At 37.0% G+C, this 23494-nt stretch overlaps 1 long non-coding RNA gene across 1 annotated transcript in view; it reads right to left on the bottom strand.

Moving 5' to 3' along the window:
• Positions 1-4300: 4300 nt before the first annotated feature.
• Positions 4301-23494, bottom strand: part of LOC106018341 (uncharacterized) — a 57192-nt gene continuing 37998 nt past the window's right edge. Inside the window, exon 5 of the long non-coding RNA XR_011807832.1 lies at positions 4301-4499. This is a non-coding gene — a long non-coding RNA (uncharacterized lncRNA). The remainder of the gene's footprint in view (positions 4500-23494) is intronic.

Genomic DNA, 23494 nt, shown 5'->3' with positions numbered 1-23494 from the left:
CTATGCTTCATTCTCCATGACCAGTGTGAAATAGTGTCATAGCTTTTAAGTCTATGGATATGGATCAAGATGAGCATTCATTGCCCTCATGTACATAAATGCAACAAATGATATTCATAATCCCCAACATCAGAGTCAAACCCTCAGTAACTGCAACACATTAAGGGAAGACAGATTCAGAGGCTGAAGTCTGAGCTGCTACACACAAGTGGACAACTCCTGAAGCTGCAAAGTGAGATGAACCATCACCTCCTCCCCCAGGCAGGAGAAAAAAAAAAAAAAAAAAAAAGAAACCTAATAAAAGAAAATTTATGTGTTCCTGTAGACAGATAATTACTGCTGCTACTGATAGAGAATAAGAATCAATAACAGTGTAGGGACAAGCATTTCAGCATTACTGACAGAGTTGGATTTAGCATGAGCTACAGTCATTACCACCTAATCACTCCCAGCTGCAGAAGAATTATCCTGCAGTGATATTTCTTGGTGCTAGAGCAACCTAGTTTCTTTCTCTTCCTCACTGTTATCAGTCTTACACAGCACCTTGTACTGTAGAAACTCAATGTACTGATCAGAATTCTGACATCTCTCAGGACTGAATACCAGTTGACATCATGACATCAATGATTACAAGAGATCAAACAGATATCTTCAGACCTAAAGGTGAGTCCCTGGGGGCACAGTCCAATGCGATGAAACAAAGGAAAGTGCATGCACTTCTCACTTACCAGCTGGCTGGTCTCTCCTGAGTTTTCCTACTTTCTGCTTTTCTGCTGGAGAGATCTGAGTACTCCAGGAGTACTCCCTGGAAGTATTCAGAGTTCCTGCTTTGAATTTCTCCTGGCTCTTCTGGGATATTTGGAGAGACCATCATGCCAGAGAGACTGTACTTTGTCATGAGTGAAAATCAGAAGTAACCTACCAAAGCCTAAAGAGATCCAGGTATACTACAGCCCTGTATGGTTGTGGTGTCTTACCCTTCAGCTGGAGAACTCATGCAATTCCATGAACTCAAAGAATCACACCAGCAGTAGGCCAGTAGCATTGGATCTACACTTAAAATATTCTACACAAAATATTAATAATAAATTTGTTTTTATTTCTACTTTCTGTGTTTTACTGCATACAGTCTGAGGGTATCCAAGTGGTTTGATTTTTGAATGCATGTATTGAAGTGGGAGGGCCACATTTTTAATGAATTTTAATTCCAGACCTTATTCATGCTGCAATCACAGCCGTAGTAGGATTACAGATGGTGTGGCACCTGTTTGCTGAGTTTGTACCTCAGAGTGTAATAACACTGGTGTCTTGGTGCATTCTCACTCATACAGTACACTCTTTCTCAGAACTTCCAAAGAATACAACACATGTAATTCACCTTTAGTTTGTGCAAAATACCCTGAAAGATATGTAGCAAAGATATGCAAATATGGGAAGCAATGCAATGCTGCTGCTGTCTGAAAACAAACAAACTACCACAGTCTGTTAAATATTACCTCCTGTTTTGCAAAAAAAAAAAGTCTCCAGTTTGGGGGTTGCTTTGTTGTTGTTGCTTGTTTGTTTGTTTGTTTTGAACAAACAACTGTCTCTGAAAATGAAATGTCTCCACAAGCATAAGCACAAAATTTCTTCTAAGTAATCATAGCTAACTTTATTAGAGCTTTTTCTCTTCTGCCACATGTGCCCATATACCTGACTCTGACCAGCAGCACTTGGGAGCTGGAGAGAAACACTCTCAAACACAAAAATTGCTTTTTCTTTCAACTCAAGTGATTGTGATTTGCTTGAACAAAAGAAAATGTCCAGTTCAAAAATAAAAATAAATAAACACCCAGACACCCATAGGAGATTTAGAGGAGAGGAAAAGAGACTGCAAAGAAAAAAGTACTTTCTAATTTTAAGGCCCTGGGGGAAAAAATAAAATAATAAAAGCAGTTGCTGTGGAGTAGGGGAGGTCCCATTTTTCCCCAAGCACACTACCTGCTGGGTGCATATCCACAGGCATGCTGTCACATGCACTGTGGTGGCAGTTCACACCAGCTAAGATTGCTGCTCAGTCTTTCTGTCCTGAAGCAAAGCCAAGGGGTTCTGGTCTCATTAAGTTTTCCAAAGGGTCTGAATTTAGGGATTCTTCAGGGACAGACTCAACCCAAGTTAAAGAAGAGAGGACCCCCAAACTAACAGCTGCATTGTTTGATGTAGGACTAAGCAATAAACTATGTTCAGACTCCCCTTTTTGCATGGTTTCCTGACTAGAGATATGAGTGCACACACACTGTGGAAAAGTACTGGCAGTAAGTAGAACGTGGCCAGAGAGCTCTGGGCTTCTGAGCCTGTAACAGCCTGGCCAAGACTGTGTCTGCATTGCCAATTAAACTTGCAATAGGCATGTGCCAGCACCTCTGCTATAAGCAGACAGTTGAATGTGTAAAAAGATGTGAATCATCCCCAAATAACCAACAACCTCTTCTTCCATCCAGGCAACTATCCAGGGAAGAAGAAAAAAAAAAAGAAAAGAAAGAAAAAGAGAAAGGATAAGAATAGTAGGCAGTGACAACATGGAGGTTAAATATAATTTAGATGCTACTTTCCATCCCAGTTCCTGAAAACATCCACATCCAAAACCTAACACCATAAAACATTCAAATGTTTTATTGTTATACATCTCCCAAGGAAATTTTACCCCTAAGACAGTTTAGTCTTTTATTCCCCCACACATAGAATATACATGTATGTAAGAAGTCAGGAGACACTGTAGAACTTGTTTCCTTTTTTTTTTTTTTCTTGACCCATTTTACTCACATATAGTCTTAGTTGACCACAGTCTTTGAAAATGCCTCAATGCTGTGATGACATACTGTAATACCAGTAGTATGATAGTCTTACGCTTCCTGGAGTCCTTGCTATATGCCCATTAAGGGCAAAAGTTTAAAAACCTCATTTACAAAGGTCAGAGCCCAACTACACCAGACATCAGACTGATACTCTTAAATTCATAAAACTAACACTATAAAAAAGAAGAAAGAAAGAAGTATTTTTATAGAGGATGTAAAGTAATAGTATTTACAGAAGACAATGACTGCTGATGAATAATAAGCAGAAATATTACTAGAAGGAGAAATGTGGTGGGAGGGAGTGTTTTTCTGGGGGGAGAAGGGTCATCCTAGGTGGAATATGTGACATGACAAAAGATGTAAGACTAGATTAAATGGATTGATGCATGTAAAATATATCAGACCAACAGCTTGTTTGAAATATCATGGTGAATCAGACCACAATGAGACTATGTGTTCAGGTAGAAACAAAGGGCTGTAGTTAGTGAAAGGAGTTGATGAGAAAAGAACAAAGACTTGGCAGGACAGGTGTTGGCAGCCAGCAGAATGAATGCTGCTGACAGAGAAGGCATTTGCAGGCAGGACAAATGATTAGCATTAGGAAGACACAGAGGTATAAATCCATCACAGATTTTCCTTTACATTGTTCTGTATTCCTTCTTTGCAGCATTTGCATTTCATTTACAAAGCTTTTAAGACGTATCAATTCATCTTAGTGGTTTAGTTATTTCTCCCATGAGCGATATATTTCCAAACCTGGTTTATTTGATTTTTCCTGTTTTGCATAATGCATACTAAAGATGAGAAATGGCAGAAGAAGGGATGCTGCCTATAAAAGGAAAGGAGAAAGAGAGAGAGAGAGAGAGAGAGAGAGGAAGAGGAAGAGGAAGAGGAAGAGGAAGAGGAAGAGGAAGAGGAAGAGGAAGAGGAAGAGGAAGAGGAAGAGGAAGAGGAAGAGGAAGAGGAGATGGTGCAAATAGAAAAGGGAGGCAGTTAGTGTCATTATAAACAGTGAAAAAGAGTGACACCTAGAAAATCTATTTATAACTGTTATATAAGAGTCTACATTTTCTGAAGTATTTTCAGATAAATAGTACCCACCTTTTGGAGAGAAACTCATGCTTAAAAAGCCATTCCATCTCATGTTGTAGAAAATATCAAGAGAGAAGCATGTTTTTTATAAAATATAAGGCCCAGCCTTTCAATTTCCAAGTCAAAGAGAACAGTTCTCAGACTCTTCCAGTAGTGAAATCAGTCTACTGTTATTCATTTCAGAACAATCAAAATCTGACTACTGGATAAAAATGCATTAGTAGACATTTATGAAAGTAAATCCAGACAAAAATCTATGAACATATATATTATGTTTCCTTTGTATTCCTGACCACTGCACTTAAATCTTATATTAGTAACAAATACTCCAATTTATTATGTTAAATTTGAAGTTTTATTTTGGCTATCTGGGAAATAGTATTTTATTTAACCTGTTTTAGGAACTAGACTCAGAAAGAGAGGAAGAATAGATTTTAACATACACGTTACTTTACACAGTCCTATTGTCTTTGTCTAATATACAATGTTCTCTTTTCTTCATGTACTCCGAAGATTTTCTGAAGTCCAGACATCTATTTTCAGTTAATATTTTTGTTCCCACATGCAATAAACCTGTAAGTTGGACAAAAACAGATTTTTTTGACAAATAATTCATTCACAGTTCATAAATAAATGTAATGATATAATTTGTGCTTAATTTAATTTTCTTTTCCACATGACAATTATTCTGCTAAGTATGGTCAAACCTAAGCAAAATTAGCTAATCTAAATGAAAGCGGAAAAACAACATGTTTACCTATTTTGTGTACATTAATAGATTCATGCTTAGCTGAAAGAAAGCTCACAAATACCTGAAAAACTTGAACATGAATGGCAAGGTTGAACTGTATCTACTTTAAAGTAGCGAGGTCTTCATAGGAAAAACTAATTACAAACTTTATATGGCCTTAGTGAGGGAGCTTAGTGCAGTACAAGAAGTATAATTACAATTAAAAGTACAGAGTTAACAAATCTGGACTGTGCAGGATATAAAGGAAAATTCAAACAAGAAACAGTATGCTGCCACATATTTCCCACAGTGTGCTTGAACATTTCACATAAAAAGGACAAACAGCACCAGGTAAAGAAGTACACGGGTCTGCAAGCTATAGGAGGAATGTTTTCCAGCTTTTAACAAAAACAAACAAACAAACAAAACAGTATGATGTATCTGGTTAATTGTGTATTTTGCAGATAGCCAATACTTTCTTCACATTTAGTCCTCTGTCACGTTAATGGAAGTTGTGAGCAACATTTGCTACCTGGTCTTTTTTTACTGGATATCAAAACTACTAAATCCACATTTAATCCATGTAGTACATGGATTCCCATACGATGAGTACACAGTGTTTTACATCTCCTAAATTATGTTATAAATAGCAGAGATAGTCTTGTTTGAGGATTTATTTTTTCAGGCAGAAAAATATTCACTTTGCATAAAATGGACTCACTCCTAATGCAATTTATCTACTGCCTTTGACAAGTCTGAGGCATTTGACCTAAGTGCCTACCCTTATTTTATTCACATGACAAAGTATACTGTGTCCATAACATCCTCTTTGTTTTTGTTGTTTGTCTTTTCCTTCAGGAAATGTGGAATATGAAAAAAGTGACACATCATTAAAAAAAAAAAAAAAAAAAAAAAGCAAAAGGAAGAGGATGAAAATTCAAGGAAGAAAATTAAAATCAGAAATTCCAGCAGGGAATAAAAGAAACACATTCTGTTTATCAACATTTTAGAGAAAATCATTTGCCAGTATCCTTTCCCAAACACTCAGTTCAAGTAGGGATCTATACAGTAATATAAACTGCATTTCCAGTTGGTCATGCAGGAAATTCTAATTGTTTTTAAGTATGAAGAAGGTTATTTGGGGAACAAAAAAACAATCCAGTATTTTGGGAATATTTGTTTTTCCAACTATGCCAAAAACAGTATTTGTACCTTTCTATTGGAGGTCTCTAAGGAAATATGGGATACCTTCTCTTCTCCCCAGGAATTCCCCAGACTCTAACAGCTCCCAGGCTCCCAGGCTACAAATGTCTTAGAAATTTTGCCTTTAACATATATGTTACATTTACAATGTCACTGCTACTTGACACATCTAGCGAATATCACGATATTTCTCTTTCTGACATCACTTGAAAGAGAATCACCTGTGATGCCATGTATAAAAATGTTTATAAAATGGTCAAAATTCATTAAGCAAGACTGAAAAGAATTTCATGATGTTTGCATGCATTTATCCAAAAAAAGGAATGAGACACATGATTCTTCATGCTGGTCTAGTTTAAGAGATGCTCCTGAAGATTTCAGAGGAAGTTATGATATTGTACCATATCAAACAGGCTAGGTGTTACTTCCCTGTTACCATCACCTTGGGTACATTAGCATAAGGCATTTCAGTCTGTTCCTACCCAACCCTGGGAATATGAGCTGAGTTTAAACAAAACAAAACAAAACAAAAAAAAAGGAAGCTCTACCATTCTGAGTGTTTAAATTATCTGTATTACTCTCACAGACCCCCTATATCTTAACACAGTTGTTCCTTACAGTACATTTGATTTCTGTTAGATTTTCACTGAATTATGTGGAACAGGTTATTCAGAGAACCTGTGGATTCCCCATCCCTGGAAGTATTCTAGGCCAGGCTGAATGGGGTTTGGGCAACCTGATCTAGTGGGATGTGTCTCTTCCCGTGGTAGGGGGGTTGGAAGTAGATGATCTTTAAAGTCCCTTCCAACCCAAACCATTCTATGATTTCTTGACCATGAGAAGCTTTAGCATTTTTGAAAATCTTCTGGCTAACAGTTAGACTTGGGTCATGTAGCAGAAATATTGTGAAAACTATTCTTTTAAAATTCTTTATGTTTTTAATGAAGAAAGATGTATCAGTTTGTTTACATGATTGTTTACATGAAATGCTGACTGCTTCAGAGACAAAATTATTAACAAAAACAGCTGTTCCATAGTTGAGAACAAAAATAAAATAGAATAAAATAAAATTAAAATAAAATAAAATAAAATAAAATACTTATCCCAGATCAGTAATTGATTCCCTTAATAAGTCTTCCCCTTGTATTTTAGAAAAGTCAGACACAGGCTTCTTGCTCAACAGGAAGAAATGAGAGAAAGAAAGGGACTCCAGCATATATAGTATTGAATCATACTGAACTATTTACTACAGTGCTGACATATTCGAGGGTAAGAGTATGGGTGTTATTGTTATTTTTCTAACAGATTTATTAAATGACCTGCTGCATCTTAAAGTATTGTCACCTTCCCATCAGAAGGCAAGGTAGCCCAGTGATACAGTACCGCCAGTGTAGCCCCTGGCCACAGGCATATACTGAGTTGCAAAAGCCTCAGTCCCAAGGCTTGTCAGCTTTCTCTGTCTGAGCTTGTGATCTGTCTGCAGCTTTGCTGCCACTTGCTTTAGCTGTAAAAACAATTATTCACCTGACAAGGTGGTTCCAAATAACTTGTCTGACTGTTTGTTTTGAAAGGTACAACCATAGTTTTTGTACAGATAACAGCAAAAAATAATTACCCTGTGCAAAATGAAGTATTTCTGACAGAAAGAGAAAATTGTATTGTGAGGAAACACGGGCCTGATGAGGCAGCAGAGGGCTCAAGAAGCAGAGAAACAGCATGAAGAGCATAAGTACAGGATGACTGAAGATATGGCACAGCCTAGCAATGGACAGTCACAGATACAAACTCATCAGTGGTCAGCTGAAGAAATGCAGACCTGAGAAAAACAGTTTTAGAGGGGGAAAAAAAAATAAAAAAAAAAAAATAGAGAGAGAGAGACAGGGAGTAACATCTATAAAATTCATAATTTATAATAAAATCTAAACAACATAGATTTACAAAGCAATCATGAAAGAATAAGGTGTAAATGTACATTAGAAAACACAAAAATGACCGCAAGCAGATCCAAGAGGGAGGAAGAGGAAATCATCAACTCAACACCTTTTTCCTCCCAGTAAGGTTTCAGGTTGCCATTGATTTGCCCTATCCCCCTTTACACACCCTGCCATCAACCTTGGGACACAAAGGGGCAATGGAAATGTGACCATAACACAAGGTAAATAGTTAGATACTAGGAAATATGTGCACAAAAATTTAAACTGTTGTGGTCTGTAATGCATGATTACTTTAAATGTTTGTTTTCAACACAAAGATCAGTCTGGACCATAAGCTTATTTCCAGGTTATTCCAACCTGGTCTTACGGAAAGCTCAAACTGAAACATCGATCCAAATCAACTGGCACCAAGAATTACAGACAATATCCTATGACTCAACCAGCCATAAACTTCACAGCTCAAGTCTTCACTCCAGCTACTTGAAGTCAGCATTTATGAGCTTATGGATACCCACACCAAGCTTGATGAGTATAGAGCTATTCTATATTAAAAAAAAAAAAAAAAAAAAAAAAAGATATCACTTGATAAATCAGTAATATTATTATTATAGTTGGGCTGTGTGTTGGCATGAAAAATAAGAATTCTCTTAATGTTACAGAATATTAGAAAATGTAAGGTTTGCATTGGTTTGTATTAAGTAATCACAGATAAAAACTGTCATTTTTCTCTGGCAGAGCAGTCTAGCTTTGAAGGGAACATAAGCCATATGCATTTTCCCATCACCTTTTCAATCTCCTTTAGATAAAGCCTAAACTTTGTTTGCATACTATAATTGAATTGAAGACAAGTCCTTTTCTCATATCAAAACATGTATCTCCTGAGAATAATCAGTGAGCAACCAATTACAAAGATTAGTGTTAGCTCATCTGTTACATGAAATGACTCCTTATAGAAACCCACTGACAGGTACACAACACTCAAGATCAATACAATCTTTCCTGTTCCTCTCCCTCTAATTCCCAAGAGTGCCTAACAAGGACAGATGCCCATTGAAATTGGTTAGTAGAAAAGCCAACAGGATTCAGTTGTGTTCTTTCTTAACAATAATCTTTAGGAAAACAGATATTTCCACGAGGAAGCCTTAAAATACTAATCCTCTTACTACAGAGGAAAACCTCAAAGTCTCCTCTTCCAGCAAAAGTCACATTCACTCACTATTCAATAAATGCCATCCAGGAATTTTCCTACTGCCTGAGCTTAAGACAACCAACTTGACATTAAAAATGCCAGTCTGGCCAAAAATCAAACCTCAAAAATTTTCTCCACCAGGACAGGGCACTGACAGATGTCTGCTGGCAGCCTACCCAACCAAGCACCGCATGCCCCATGCACACCCAGAGTCCTCACAGGTGGCTGCCAACCCCACACCTCTGATGTCAGGCAGGAGCACTGAGAGGCCCTTCTCACCCTCTCCCTGCAGCTGTGTAAGTATCTTTCATTACAACGAGAGACTGCATAGCCCCCACCAGCCAGCTCTGAACGCCTTCCAGTTCAAAAAATAACTAATCAGATAACCATTAGGATGGTACAACATTTATACTTAAGAATTGTATAATAAGCTTCACTGAAGGCTCTTTTGTTTGAGCATCAGGGCAAAATTTTGGGCATGGGGCATATTTAGCAGTAAGCTCCAGGTAAGAGCCACAGGTTTGGTTACTTGAGAGATTTCAAGAATGCAAAGCTTGAATAAGAGTAATACCCCAGTAAGACTGAGGAACAGAAGTCCTAATGAAACATAGAGCAAAAAGACAGTGCATCAGGTACTCGTGTAGGAATAAAAATTAACATTGCACAGATATCAATTAGGTCTTCTGCTTAACTATAGACACTTATATAAGTTTGAGAAGCTGTTAATATGATTAATACTTACTATTTTTTTTTAAGGCTGTTTGAGTTTCATAGTTTCACGCAGCTTGTAAGTACGAGAGCTGCAGAAGCCAGAGCGGCTCTTTTGGTATCTAACCTTAGGTCTGTTTTCAGGCCTTATTGCATTAAAGATCAGTGTGCATAACACATTCATCTGAAAACACATCAGTCCTAACACCAGAGATACTGCAGTCACAGTGATATATGATAAAAAACACCCACTCATTATAGATATACTGGTGCTTTTGTGTTGATGTCATTGCACATAGGCATTTGAAAAGGAATGTAATAGAAGCAGTGAAAATTTTAGAGCACATGAGGACTACAGATTAATGGAGTTGTGCAAAGAACATGTATAAAACAATATAGCATTGTAAGCAGAGACAAATGTTCACTGGACAGACTCTTTTAAGATTTACTCTATTAAGATTTACAAAGACAGTTAAACATCTTCATATCTAAAAAGTAGTTGGCGAATAGGTGATTTCAGATTATTTTTAGTATGTTTTAATAATCTCCATAACACCAATTCCATAATCTATTTCTTTACATATTTAGACAATTCTGGATGAGAAGATTTATTGTATATAAGTTTTGTCATTCTTTTACAATTTAATTATTCATTTCTTTCTTACATCTAGGAACACTGCAATACAAACAATCCTGTGTTGTATCTATCCTATGATCAGATTCCCAAGGCATTTCCTATAGATGGGGATTTTGCCTGTATGATAGATGCCGCACTGCATATTGTTTAATAATCCCTCAATTTATGAAATGACTACTACAGCATCTTTCAACTGTGCCTAAATAATTAGTGAATATTTTAGGAGTCAAATAAAACTTACAGAAGACTTTTTTACTCAAAAGTTTGTAACCGCTACATTTAGACATCTTCTCCTTTCCAATAACCTTTATCACCATATGAGCACATCTTAAAAAAATTGATCAGAAAGAAAATGTGCAAAGGTCATCCATGATGAAGATTAAATATGCTCAGTAAAATCCTTGGAATTAGTTTCCAAAGCTCAAATGACAGAAAATTCAATGAGGAGTAAAAATGGGAATAGCCTGATTTGTGGTCTGCATTTTAAGGTAAAAATAAAAAGTTCAGTTATAAGCCATACTGAAGGTTTGAGGTTTTTGTTTGTTTGTTTTGTTTGTTTGTTCATTTTTAATCAGGGCAGTGTCTTGAGCCCTCCACTTCATATCTTTCTGTTTCTTAACGGAAAGAAAATAAAACAACTCAGACCCTGCAGTACAACATTTCATTTCAAATTGACTGTTGATTAACAAGCAGAATACATACACAAAACAGACCAAATGGGCACTGCCCTTATTATAGTATTAACTATTTCCCCAGTCCAATTTATTTATACTGAATGAGAATCTATTGATCCTCAAGAGCTGATTAACATGTAAACAAATTAAATGATGAGTTAATTAAAGCAAACACTCTTAAGATTTCCAGATTGCAGTCTCAGGACTATCCAAAGACAGATTTGCTAGTTACAAATTATCTATAAATACGGTTACGAATTTAAATAAAAGAGAGGTTTCCCCAAAGTACGAAAGTACGAAAGTACGAAAGAAAGTACGAAAGAAAGTACGAAAGTACGAAAGTACGGAAGAACGAACGAACGAACGAACGAACGAAAGAAAGAAAGAAAGAAAGAAAGAAAGAAAGAAAGAAAGAAAGAAAGAAAGAAAAAGAAAGAAAGAAAGAAAGAAAGAGAGAGAGAGAGAGAAAGAAAGAAAAAGAAAGAGAGAGAGAGAAAGAGAGAGAGAAAAAGAGAGAAAGAAAGGAAGAGAAAGGAAGAGGAAGGAAGGAAGGAAGGAAGGAAGGAAGGAAGGAAGGAAGGAAGGAAGGAAGGAAGATCCAAGTGCCACATACATAACTGCTGATTATGATTAGTACTTCAAAATTCTGGCATTCACCCAGAAATTTGTGTTATTTTAAAAAACAAATAAACAAACAAAACAGAGCTTAATTAACATGTTTCTGGTTTCTCTAGCACAAAGTGAACCCTGGGGATTATAAAAGCTGAGCATAGTGCCCACCATCATAGAAAAATACTAATAGCTATTTAAGAGGTTGCAGGATCTGGGCTAAGACTATTCCCAGAAAAAGTTTAAAATGATCCATGCCTCTGAAAGGAAGCAGCAGAGACAGCCAAACTTTCCTTGCCCCACCAGTTGTAGGGAAGGAAAGCAAAGGTTTCACCTCCAAATAGAGCAGGGTTTACCAGAAAGCATGCATTCCTTTTGGCATTTAGAGCTGCACTCCCCATCATTGTCATTTCCCTCCCTCTCAATTTACAGAAGTCCTAATAAGCATTGGAGGCATTTGGTCACACTCTCTGTTCCATGGTTTCTTTCCAATGCAGTGTTATTTTTGTTACTTTGTTGTTTTTGTTTTGTTTTGTTTTGTTTTAACTTACAGAAAGGTTTTTCTACATACTATGAAAGATAGAAGAACATTCTGAAATATAATCAAGGACAAGTTGTGTTGCTCTTATCATGCTCTCCAAAGAGCACAGTGCTGGATATCAAAGAGCAGTGTGAACATAATTATTTTAATACTACTAAAAAGTGAAGTGTTTTTCAGTTACCTGTATAAGAAGGAATGTTGGTTTTGTTTTAACTTTTAAAAGTGAATAATTTCAGAATGTAATGTACATTTCAAATTAAACACTTAAAATCTTACTGAGTTTCAGAATTGAAAAATTTCATCCAGGTTTCTTTCCTTCTGCCTACCCCAAAAATTAGATAAAGGCAAATTGAAGCTCACAAAAACCAAGTATTTATATCTTTATTAGGAAAATTCCACCTTCACTCAATGCCATTGCCATTTTCCTTGGAAATCTCATTGTAAATGTCACATAAGTAGCTCTGCTCTGCTGAATGCTGAGCTCTGCAGTGTGGGCTGAACAGCTGAGAATATTCCCCCACACAGACAAAGGTGTTGATGTCTCATATGCCTGTTTTCATCTGAACCTCCTTATTCCCTGCCTCTCCCTCTCTTGAGCCTTATTAGCAGAACTTCTAGATCAGTTTCAATACTACCTGCCAGAAAAGTTTCTGTATATGTATGTTTCTTTATCATTCAGTCTGTCAGAAAAGGAGGCAACACTAAGATCTTCAAGGTTGATTTAAATATTCAAATACATAATGTTTGGAGAAGCTTAAAAGTAGGTAAGAATAGTTAGTTGTCTATGTCTGCTTTACATTTATCATTAAAACAGTGGGTAAGATCCTAAAAGAATAATTGTTGTTGTGGGAAGCAACAGAATTAGTCTGACTTAAACAACTAAAGGAAAAATCTTAAGTGAGAAGAAAAATAAAAAAGTGTTTTTTTCTAAACAGAGTTATCAAGGAGGTTTCTTTTTGTCCATAGTTATTCAAAGCTATAACAGTAAAGTCTTTATGTATATGTTAACAGTTTTAAGGATATATAATTGGCTTCATTTTTTAGAGATCTCCTTCTAGCACCTCTAGTAAGCACTCAAACCAAAGTCTGGATGTCACACAAACACATCTTCCATACAAAAAGCCTGCTCAGAATTTTCCTTCCTAGACCTAACTCATTTCCATAAGTCACATAAACGGCATAAAATTACCAACAGATTTTAATTGTCCAATGCAGTGGCCAGCTGCAAAAAGTAGTATGATTTCCGAAGTGGGTGCTCCACAGAAAAGTGCTATCATAGAGCAGTTGGGTTCAATGGGTGATGTGTGAGATGGGTGGCAGGGAGTAGTGGTTGGGTGCACCTCGATGCACACATCCTCTTGTGAGAAGGTTCAGAGGTCATCCATGCCTAAGTGCTCACACTGAATTGTCAAGACAGGAGAGAAAGATGATTCCAATTAGATATTTTATAGTAATAAATAAATAAATAAATAGTTGGATGGCAGTAATGTCACCCCAAACCAAGTGCTTTTGCGTGCAGCAGTCACCTGTAAGGCATATGAAATCCCAAAGTAAATTCTCAAGCCACAGGCATGTAAGATTAAACCCTGTGGACAGGAATGCCAACCTACATTTCTCGAGAAAAAGTTACATGATGAACCAGCAGGCATCTCTAATAGTGACTGCAAAATCTTGCAGGCTTAACAAGAATTGACTTTTAGCAGGGGACATTCTACAAATTGCAACAGCCTTGAATCTGTGCCATCTGTGTTTTAGCGCATGAATTCCACTACTTCCCTACCCCATTGTAAAATGACAAGATAAAATGCAAGTTACAGAACAAAGACACTAAATAATCAAAGAGGATGAATCATCCTTTGACCTCTTACGTTTTTTAATTAACCTGTATTGCTAATAGATGACTGGATTATCTCTCTGACAGTACATTATGACAGAAAACAACAATTGCTTTTCTCTATAAGTCACATCATGCGTACTCTGCAGTAACTTATGGCACCGAAGAATATTTCATGCAAGAAAGCATTAATGCATTTGCAAATAAATCTTTGGGGATTCCTGGCTTCAGGTTAGAATAGCCAAACTGACCTAAATAAAATCATCAACATGGAAGTTTGATTTGTTTTGTTTCATTTCAGCAATCTAAACTCAGTAATTTGACCTTGCTCACTCCAATCTTAGGCCTCAATAAAAACATAAGAAAAGAATGCAGACAAAATCACTGCTACCACTAATCACGACAAAGAGCCTAATCAGAAAAAGTTCGAAAGGCAGATGATTCCCAGCCTAGGGCCATACGAATCATTAAGAGTTACTGGGCACAAATTTGTTCCTGCTCTGTGGTCATAGCAACTCTGATCCAAATTACCATTAGAAGATCCCTGTTTCTCACAGGGAAACATGATGAAGAGGGACATTTTAAAAATTATGTAGGAAACTTGAGAGCTGAAAATGTGAAAATCCAGAGGTAAATTTGCAAAGTGTAATTTAAAGAGGCAGGGTGCAAAGGCCTTTCAGAAAGGCAGACAGACATCAGGTGGCAAGAACATATTCTCAGAGGACAATTCAAAGCCTGGCAAGTACTTCAGCACTGCTGTAGACAGCCAGGCTATTAACTCCATCAACCTCAGGACTATCACAGTGCAGTTAAATCTTGCTCTACACCAGCCTCTCTCTCCATGTAAACACAGAGGCAAACTCAAGCAGTCAGCATGGCACCAGTATGGTGCGAGCAGCTGCTGGGCTTCCCTGCTGCCAGCCTGCCCAGGTAAGAGCTGGACCAATATCCAGCCCCTGCTTCCTCTGTGCTGATTTGTGGCAAGCAGCTTCCCATCCATACCCACATAAATTTGTCCCTGAGGTTTCACCCGTGCAAAAGCACACTGGGCATTTTCTAGAGCACTCAGCACAAGCGCTACAAGCCCTGCACTACTGTGAGCATACACAGAGAGTTTAATCCCATGATTCTCTGAGCTTTCAAGCCTAGTCAGTAAATAGCAGAAAAATAGGTATTTTATTAATCTTTCTTTGCCATGAGCATACTGAACTGATCAACTGACACTTGTGACAACAATAAAGCTACAGAATTATAAGAACATATGTCCTGGCAATATAAATACAGACATATTGATGAATATTACAAAAAAGCAACCAAATCACATCCAACATATAATGTATCTAAAAATTACAAAGGAAAACACTTATAAGGATTGGACTGAAAGCAGGAAAGCACAAAAACATATTTAAAAATTTGTAATTTGGCAGAGAGAAGAAAACATTCCCCTCTGGGCATTGTCTACCTGGCACCCAGCCTATGCCATTGCAGATGAGATCAGCTTAACTAATGTGCAGGTTTATGAATAGCTGATAAAATTTGTAATTGTACTGTTTATCATTTTGTTAATCATGTCAGAATCATTAGTTGCTCTTTTACAAATGAGAGACCTTTTTCTCACAACATTTAAAAACTATTTTTAAATACTTTTAGGCCTAATTATAAATGATAGCCTAATAAATCAGTGTTGAAACTAACTGTAATTAATTCCAGCATCACAGATATGTGAAAATGCCATTTTTGCCTCAGGCTGGTCTTGGTGCCCACCAGCCACAACACAAGGGACTATACATAAATGAATTGCTTCATTACAAAAACTGCACTCTCTGGAAAGTTTGCAAAAGCCTTCTGGCATATATTATATAGAAGAGCATAGAGCTAATTAGTAGGAAAAAAAAAAAAAAAAAAAGTGACTTTATCTTTTCTGATATGGCAGGTCAGCCATTCAGAGGAGATGGATGTCTTGTGAGTTTTCCAAAAACAGTGCAGGACAGAGATGGATTTTCTGCAGTTCATATATTTTTGATTTTTTTTTTCTTAAGACATTAAATTTTCCTATTTCTGCCCTGAATTCATACATTCTATGTTCTATATTGAATTAAAAATATAAAATTACAGGAAACAGGGAAAAGAAGAATAGAGTTATCTGAAAATAATTCAACAGCTATACAGTAAGTAGGCTGAGCTTCTGAACTTGAGGACTATATAATCATTCTTCCAACAGACTTAGTGATAACAGTTCTGGGAAAAGGATGTACATCTTATCTGATATTAACCTTTATGCTGGCAATTTACCATAGACAGTAACTGGAGAGTGAGTTTTTGTTTTTTTTTTATAATATGCACAAATGTTTTAATACAGATTAAAATACAGATGGCCTTGAGTTAAATTTACCTCCCTATAATTCACAATTAAACAAAAACCTGTCCATGGCAAAACCACATCAGTGCTAGACACACCCAGACAGAATTCCAAAGGGACAATGGAACTCTTGCAGGTCAACTGAGGTGAACTTTACTGCAAGTTTTGTGACCCCTCTCATGCAATGACTTGGCATCAGTGAGCTTCCATAGGATATGCTCTGAGAACTACAGACACCAGCATGCACTACTGCAGTTCACAGAGCAACTTCAGTAACTACAGTGTGAGAATCTGTAAACGGGTTCTTGACAATACCAGACACTAAATTGAGATCTGAAAAGTTCTCCAACAGGAAGAATTATGGCCCAGTTAAGAGAGAGACATGAAGGGAAAAAATGGGGGGTCAGCATGGACTTGAATATACAAAACACTAAAGGCATGTCAGCACAGACTTACAATGAGACCATTCTTGCTCTCCAGTTCAGTGAAAACCATCAGTTTACATGCATTTCAGCAGAAGATATTGGGGGGGGGGGGGGGGGAGAGAGGTTGTTGCTTTTGGTTGGTTGGTTGGTTTTTGGTTGTTTTTGTTTAAATAAATCATTTTCTGAAATACTTATCCAAAAGTATTAAATTATTTTATTCCTGAATAAATATATTCCTGGCTTGTGTTTTGTTTTGTTTCTTCCTAAAACACATGACTGTGTTTTAGGAAGAAACGTTAAGTCTCTGGTCAAAATATAGTTTATTACAGTGACAAACATCATAGTAGATATACTCTGAAAAATGGTCAGTTCATGCAGTCCATCCTTCCAGTATGCTAGAAAGCCAAAATCAACAGCTTATTTCAAATAAAATAAAATAAAATAAAATAAAAATCAGTCACAAGTTGTACATCAGTCCCAGCAACATTTTCAAGTCAATGCAGACTAATACATTCAGTCTCCTGAAATCTTTTCCCAAGTTTCACACGGCTGCTTCACAGAATACATTTGTAGGGCTGTGAGAAAAGTGGCTTCTAACTCCCCAAAGTGAGATATGTAACTCGATGGGGAAGGGATGCCTGCACATTCTGTAGTCTCCCCGTCACTGTCATTAGAAGGATTTTCAGTGTTAGCTTGAATTCACTCTTGTGAACTTCTTCACTCAAGGAATTCATGAGTCTCTAGCAACTGCAAAGGACTTTAGTCCAAGCATTTTGACCTGCACTTTTCTATAAGACTCCAGAGTCTGGTTACCTATCAAGCAATGGATATCTACAACAAAGACATCCTGCCTTCTGAAAATCTGTCCTTTTGTTCCTGCATAGCTCTAGAATTTAAGCTCATTTCAAGATCTGCTTCAGAACAATGATATGTTATCCTTTTTCTCATGTAATCACGGTGTTTTTAACTATGATCAAAATTTTTAATTTTTTTTTTTTTTAATTTTTCAGAGTAACTACCAGATGAGCAAGTGTTTCACATCCCGGAAGTAATATTAACTTATTTCCAAGGCTGCATTTTTTGTGTGTAAAGAAGGCTTTACATGAATATTGTTTTTCAGTTGAGCAGTAAAATTGCACATCATCACCATGATTTTTTTCCATGTAAAATGACTTCTACTGAAGAGCAAGATACAATAAAGGACTATTATAGAATGAAAGCTCTTATCCAAAAACACACCATGGAAAAGCAGGAGAGACAGAAAGAGGTATCATGTAAAAACATACATTAGTTCTTAGCATCTGACTGCAGAGCTGTATTTCTGCATGAAATAATCCTCATCTGGTTCAACTATTTTCTCAGGCAGAGGGGAGGGGACTTTAAGGAAATGCAAAATCTACAGAAGGTATGCAAAGGCTGGGTAGAAGTGTTGTACTGAGCTAGGAGACATTTAGACATCACCAGAGGAACAGAAGTTGTGTTCCAGATGTCCTCATCAAGAAATTGCCCATGAAAATGTGGTCAGTCCTGCACAATCTGTCACCTACATAAAAAATCCCTCTGTGGCACCCCATAAAATTGCCCAGGTGACTGACACTCAGGACACAACAGGCCCTGCTGTCCCTACCCCATGGGAGACCAGAGGCAGACACCCATCCTCACATAAGCATCAGCTCATGACTTGCTTCACACTTCATCTTTCCACAAGCTCTGTGAGGCTCAGGAGTCCCACACTGTCTTTACACTCAAACGTCTTATACCCACAACTAACATTTTCATGTCAATAAACTGTTGTTTGCTTAGAAATCAAAACAAAAATGCACTGAAAGTAAAATTGGTAAGTGACATAATGAACTAGATTTGTGGTAACAAATACAAATGCTGAGAATATCTGAGAGGAAGAAAAAAATATCTGTTTTTGCCTCTGAGTAATATGTTTTCCTTTACTTTTGGCTTAATTCCATGCATCTTATTCTACAGACACCTTCCCCCTGTGTGGACAATCTATTGGTTCCAAAGGACCTTGAGAATCTCTAAGATGGTGTTGTTATATCTACCATGCTAAGTGCCACGGAGGCACACAGAATTACCAAAAAGGAGAAAAGAAAAAAAAAAAAAAAGAATGGCTACCTGCAATTTAAATTAAAACAATTTTCAGTGTAAAATCTCTGTATTCCATTCCTAATGGTGTAATTTTAACTTTATCCTGAAAAAAAGGAGTAGGGAATCATGCATTCTCAATATAGATCATATTCTCTACCTAGATCTTTCACCTGCTCCTTTCTTCAGTTCTATTTGCTGTTCATTCTCCCAGGAGTCCTGGAGCTACAACTTTGGATTCTGGGGGAGTAAAATATTGCATAACAAGTTAAAACAATCTTTTTAAAAACAAAATGCATGTGAAATCATTAGGACCTCTGTGGGTCTGATTCTCTTCTCTGCTGACTCCAACTGAGCAACTTCTGCTGGTTCCAATGAAATCAGACTCCAGTAGACTATCTCTGTAGGAGATCTTGAGAAGTCATTACTTGGGATATGATTTATTTTTCCCTTGTATGGACTAAATAAAGAAACCTTCTTCCTGCAAATAATTTGCCTGCCTGTACTGAATACACAGGAATTGCCTGTTCCCCCTTGTGGGCTATTAATGTTTGTAATGCTGCCTACATCACAGTGTTTCCATTTGGATAGTACTGAGCTGAACACAAGGGCTTAATACTTGTCATAGTATCCCCAGCAGAACTTGACACCTATCCGTGCTTTATTTTTGTGCCTTTTGGCATTTGCAATCAATACTTGTCTTGTTTGTCAGCCTGCTGCCATCAAGTTCATTCATTACAAATCCACCCTGTAAAGAAACATTATGTGACAGGTTTTGCTGTAAGCCTTGCTTGACCTAATAGCAATCCAGCAAAACAGTAGAGCCAGTTTGCTGTAATTTAGATAGGAAGGATGATTCCCCTTCTAATTTAACAAACTTGAAAAAATTAAAATAACACTTTTTTTTTTCCTGCTTCAGTTTTCTTTTCTTTCTAGTTCTCATGTACCAACTTGGAAGTGCAAAAACTTTTGCCTAGCTTCTACCTCATACTTTCTTATAGGGGCATTCAAGGAGCATACAACACTGCAAATTTCAAACTTATGACCAGACATGTGTTTGTCCCAAAGCCAAGAGGCACTCTTGCTTGACATTCATCCAACCATCAGATGTTGTTATCTAATGGGTACTCATCTCTCAATGGTAGCAGCATGGTTAGGAGGAGGCATAAATACTGGGTCATACTGTCACAAACCACTGAAGAAAGAGGGCAGAACAGAGTCAGCCATCAGACAGCTGAACCGCTTGTTCAGACTTGATTTGGCCCATGGACAGAGGCTGACCACCCTTTCTATCATTGTCTGTTCCCAGCTTTTCAAGAGAAAAAGATTTATGTTCTCACACATAGCTCACACCAAGTTTTAGCCTTTCAGGTTGCCTCCTTAGACTGCTTGAAGAATGTTTATATGGCTTCCCATCTGCACAGCTATGGGTTAATTGCCTCAGCACAGAGGATGACTCAACTGTTGAAAGTAAAACCATAAAAATGCACTAAATCCTAGGAAGAGAAAGAGGTAGAACTGCAATGGAAAATAATTTAGACACATTTTATTCCATGGAGCCAAATCTTTTGTGGACACAATAAAAAACTGTTCAATCTTTTCAGATATAAGTTACTTCTTATAAGTTCCTTAAGAAGTTTACATGTATTCTTATAAAAATAAATAAATAAATAAACGCACTATCAGATCCTCACCTACTCTATATCATAACAGAACCAGGATACCACATCTGTCCTTGCTGTACCCTTACATCTTGAAAATCATACATTCCATCTTCCTCTACCTTATACCCATACACTCAGAGCAGTAGCTGTCTCTCATGTCCTCTTGTTAGTCAGTCTGAATGTTTATCACTCTCACCTGCAAGGCATAACCGTGAATAATCTGTCAGCGAAACCTTTTAGACTAACAAAGCACTCCTGCCTCCAAAAGGTGAAATTTTGCTTTAATAACATGAAACAATACCAAAAGGATCAAAAAGTGATCAGTGGTTACAGTGTGAAAAACATTAGCATAGGTAAATTGGACATGTAGCAAACTCAACAACAAATTATATCCCCTTCACCTTCTCCCTTCTTTTCCAGACAGGAGAAAAGATGAAGGACATACAACAAAACAACCTATTCCTCTTGTAAGAACCAAAATACTCACAATGATGCAGCAAAACCGCAATTCACCCCTGTTAAAAAGCTGCAGAAGTTCATTGTTGTAGACAGAAAGAAAAAGCTAATCCTGAGGACTGGTAAAAACTGTGTATGAAACTGAGTGCACAATGGCTAGAAGCACACAGTAAGAACTTCTACTCTAAGCTTTGGCAATTAGAAATGATAAAAGCAGAAAATTAACTTTGTGTATAGTAGCAAAGCACAGTTAAAAAAAAAAAAACAAAAAAAAAAAACTTCAGTGTGATGCAGACTTCAAAAAATCAATTCCAGAAGCTATTTCCAGTGGTAAAGGAAACCAAGTTTCCCTGGTGAGGGCTCTTCAAGGAAACAACTTATAATTACAATTCTTGTCACTTATGAATAGGAAAAAGGAACTAGGAATAGAAAACAAACAAGGCATGTGGAATGAAGAGATGGATAATGGATTTAAATTTTCCCTGAAAAGTGGAAGTTTTTCCCATATGATGACATTCTGGTGTCATTTTTCAGTGGAATTTGTGAACGTGAAAAAGAAATAAAATAAGTTTCTGGTTTTATACATCTATTTATTTATTTATGGTGATATTGACCAATTTACAGAAGCAATTACATGTCTGTCATGTACAGTCTATGAGACAGAAGTGAACTGTGTTCACTGACCCTAAAGGTTCCCCCTGTTGTTGTGTTCCTATTGCCTACATCTGTTTTCTTCCACGTATTGTATCACAGTGACCCTCAGTGACTACTGAGGTCATATCTGTCAAAAATCAGTTTGGTACAAACTGCTCTAATGTGGTGCCTTGTCTACACTAAGGAAATATTGAATATCAAATTGTATGAAGGTCTGGTGTCTTACCATTCACATTTTCTACTGCATTTAAAGTCAAAGAGATTTGGCATAACTATTGCTGATGCTAGTGAGCAATGTAGACGTACTTAATTTACTCAGAATTTGGGGGAGTTTCTGGAAGGAAAATTAATGCTTTCTGCAAGTGGTCTCCAGAACTGGTTGGAGCACACAGCTTCTGGGCCCTTCTTGACCTACATGTAAGATAAACCCCAGCATTCTCAGCTGATGAGGTATTGCTACATATGTCTAGAAGAAAATCTTTAGGCTCAGGGGAATGACAATAATAAATACGGGGTGTTAATAGAATTTGGGCCTGAATCAGGGGTCAGATGAACAGAGGTTTAAATGTCTTATCTTGAATTTAGGCAGCTGAGCTGGGGTGCCTAAGGTTTGCAATAAAAAACTTTGTAAGGACGGAAGATACTTTTTGCCCACAAGTACCTTAACGTGGGTGGGAATTACTCAGTTCCACACTTCTGTAAATTGGCCAAAGCTCTTTCCATCTCTGCCACTTAGCCTCTTTTTGCTGCAGATTTGTCAAATGGGACACTGGAGACATGGAGGAACCTGAACAAGTTCACTCACTGCCAAGCATGCTGGAGTCAGGCGATATCCATCCTGGTAAGTAGTTCATGCTGTTAATATACTGAAGGGATTAACTGTGTGGATTCTCACACTCAGGAGTGCTAGGCTTATACCATTAATTAAAAACATTCTTCACTAATGCATGGAGCCCGTTATGGTTAAAATTTGAATATTTATTGATCACTGCAATACTTCTGTATTATTTTTATTGCTATTTTTTTCTTTGCAATTATACTCATTAGAGTTATAAAATAAGAATATGACTAAGTAAAACTAGTAACACCAATTCAGCTAATTAAAGTTTAAATTAGTGCTGTCTCCTTGTCTTTTGCAGTTATTTATCACTATAATACCTACAGCAATAAAATCATATTTAATCCATGAATCACACTGGATTATCTAGTAATAATCACAGCAATAAAGGAAAATGATACACAGTGGGAACTTGGTTCTCAGTAACAAACAAGCTATCAGCAATAAAATACTAATGAATAATACACTTCATTACAGCCAAAATACTGCTCCCCATCAAGAGTGCGATCAAATTATACAACATTACTGGCAACGGTATTAGAAAAGTCCAATAATGGATATGAAATTCCAAGTAAAAGGTTGACTCATTATCTGTATGTTGTTATTGCTGAAACATAACCATTTCACCTTTAGAAAGCAGAGCTCTATAACAGCAAGAACAAAAGTCTTCCCTGCATGCAGAAAGGCAAGCATAAGCAAAACAGTAGATCATAAAAGTCAGTGTATCATGCTTTTTTTTCTCTTCCATTCATATTTAATTTTTCCTTTAAACTTTGGGGTAAGTCACACTTCTTACAGATTTTTCCTCTCACAATAAAGGCCAGAAAACAAGCCTGCCAGAGATTATACTAATCATCTGGCAACAGAGCCATGTTCTATTTTGTTCATTCTCCAACTAGTCTAATTATTTAGAGGTTTGGGATGAACAGTGTTCTACATGTAGCTTCAACTAGATAAGATGAAGGTATCCTGACACCTTATCTCCCACTTTATTGCCTGTAAGTTAGAGTATT

This window comes from Anas platyrhynchos, chromosome 3, assembly GCF_047663525.1.
Source record: "Anas platyrhynchos isolate ZD024472 breed Pekin duck chromosome 3, IASCAAS_PekinDuck_T2T, whole genome shotgun sequence".
In the NCBI taxonomy this organism is placed as follows: domain Eukaryota; kingdom Metazoa; phylum Chordata; class Aves; order Anseriformes; family Anatidae; genus Anas; species Anas platyrhynchos.
The sequence above is the reverse complement of the archived record's forward strand: the minus strand, read 5'-3'. Positions and strand labels throughout refer to the sequence as shown.